This window comes from Agelaius phoeniceus, chromosome 1 (assembly GCF_051311805.1).
Source record: "Agelaius phoeniceus isolate bAgePho1 chromosome 1, bAgePho1.hap1, whole genome shotgun sequence".
Taxonomy (NCBI): domain Eukaryota; kingdom Metazoa; phylum Chordata; class Aves; order Passeriformes; family Icteridae; genus Agelaius; species Agelaius phoeniceus.
Genome location: NC_135265.1, coordinates 123,602,283 through 123,604,782, shown reverse-complemented (window position 1 = coordinate 123,604,782; position 2,500 = coordinate 123,602,283). Strand labels below are relative to the sequence as shown.

Below are 2,500 nucleotides of genomic sequence, written 5' to 3'. Positions count from 1 at the left end.
AAAGTCGGGCATGCATTGGTTAAAAGTCTGCTTTCCTTCATTTTTTTCCTGAGCCTGCCAGGCTCCAACCACTGTAATAGTAGCCTGATTACAGCCTAAGCTACCCCGAGTCCTTGCAGATCTCTCCGTTTGCAGAATGATGGCACTGTACACAACAGCTGAGTACTCTGAAACTTTAGTGGTTTTTTTCAGCCTATGATATAGACTCTGCCTTGCTTTTATGCAGGAGGTAAGCAATCTTCATTCCAGTCATAAGCCAGCATGATAGATTTCATTAATTTTAGACAAAAGCAGTAACTAATTTATCAGATGAGTTTTCAATTAAGTAAAAAAGTTTGATTAGATCCTGAAAACTATTGTTTTAGATATCTGAAGCATTAATATTTTCTACATCTTCTCATTTACAAGAAAAGGAAATCCAATTCAAAAATTTTGCATAGCTGGACAATATAAGTTTATATAAATAATAGACAGGTGCCATAGCCCTGCATAAAATCACTCAGTGTGATTTTGGGATTAAAAAAAAAAAATCCTTCCCTAGGAAGGCTTCAGTGAAGGTCACTGAGATATTAAGTATGAAGGATAGCTGCTTAATTTTTTTTAAGTGTAATCAAGTCTAATCTTGTCAGCTACATCAGAGAGAGGAAGTGATCAGTTTAAGATACATCAGAAGATTTGCATAGAATGAAAATGAATCAAAATTAGTTTTGGTATCTGAGATGGCTAAAATGACAGCCTAATTGCTCCTGAATCAAACGTCACAAAGCTTGGTGTGTAATTTTAATCACTGATGAGAACCACGTTAAGTTTGCTCATGGCACACATGCAATTTAAAAACCTTTAGAAATAATCTGATCACAATGAGCATGGAAACTTAATAATTCTCTAATTAGTCCAGAGACAAGCATGTTTACCTTCCCACTTGGCAAATCTGCACAAACAGTGTATGCATCCTGAAGAAAGCCTGCACATCTAACGCATTCTCCTCCGAGGGCCTTATCTACAGATAAAAAGTTGCACAAGGAGAGTTGCACCAGAAAGCAACTCCCAGCCCCTTCCATCTGTAGAGGACTGGTATAAATGTCTTCATACCAGTCAACTCTTCATTCTCAACTCTGACACAAAAGGATAAACAAGGCTGGTACAAAGTATTTTTACATGTATGCACTCAGCAACTGCACTTGTGAGGCTCTTTCAGTCACGTGTAAACACACATGCAAGCAAGAAGACACACACACACACACACACACAGCTGGCACACATCATGTGTACAAGAAGTCTTTTGGGCCATTGCACAGAAAAAGTGGCAGCAGTACTTCTGTTTTGTTTCCCAGAAATGATACAGGGATGCATGGGCTGTAACTCTGCCCTACCCAGTACCATGAAAGGATCAGTCAGGGGGAAACCTCTTTTAGTGGGTAAAACTAACTGATAAAAAGGAGTTAATACAGCAAATGGAACCAAATGCAACTCCCTGAAAGTATTCTAGCCGTATCTGAAGCTTTCCATTTAACCTTTTCTGCTTGAAACAGGCTTTACCCACACTACAGTGTATTATGGTATCCCACAGCATCACAGTGTCCAGTTCACACACACAGAAACAGTTGCCAGTTACAGTCCTGGGCATGCACACTACACTGGGGCCAGATGGCATTTATGAGCAGTAAGTAATTTTAGTCCCATACAAAATGGGTTCTACAGCAAAGCATCTCACCCTTCCCCTTCTTCCCACAGCCCTGTGCTGAACAGTCGTGCTGCTGCAATTTTCTCCTAAAAGATTTAGCAGAAGTAAACTATATTTTTAAACCTTCCACCACATAGTCAGAGTGAAAAACAAAACCAGCACAGTAACAAGTGTCATAACATCTTTTCTGTTACTTAATCAACATTTTTAAATAAGCTGCACATTTATAGTTGTCTCCTTATATAACTTCAGTATTAATCAGTACTAAACAATGACATCAGCCCTCTGATCACAATTGTATAAACAAGAGTATATTTCATTCCAATTAAAACAAATACTAAATCTTTGAACTGACGAGCAGCACAGAGAGAAACCAGAATGTATATTTCCATACTTGAGCTGTTTACAGTCTTTGTGGCCATGTTTGCTATCAGATAAGGTAGATGAAATCATTATACCTTGATGAGGAATTAAAAATTACTGGCATAACTTACTGATTGTACATAACATATGATGGAAGATGCATCCATTAGAGGCTACATCATCTTCAGTATTGAAAAATAAAAACAAAAAAATGTCCTCCCCGGGGACCTTCTGCATGAGTTATAACAAAGTTTCACAAAGTCATAGATAAAAAAAATTACAAGGACTGCCTCAGAACAAGCATTTTTCCACAAAGTCTCTACAACAGATTTCAATCCTCTTTACAAAAGAAATCACAATGAAAACCATACAGTATATTAAAAAAAAAAGCAAAATGGATATATATTAAGCATGTATCTGTATAGCCTTAAGACATCAAAAAAAAAAAATCAA

General features: G+C 37.3%; 1 protein-coding gene across 4 annotated transcripts in view; it reads right to left on the bottom strand.

The window, feature by feature from the left end:
* The window catches only part of ZFHX4 (zinc finger homeobox 4), a 150,066-nt gene that overhangs the window by 127,316 nt on the left and 20,250 nt on the right, over positions 1-2,500 (bottom strand). The gene's annotated exons all lie outside the window — the stretch shown is intronic.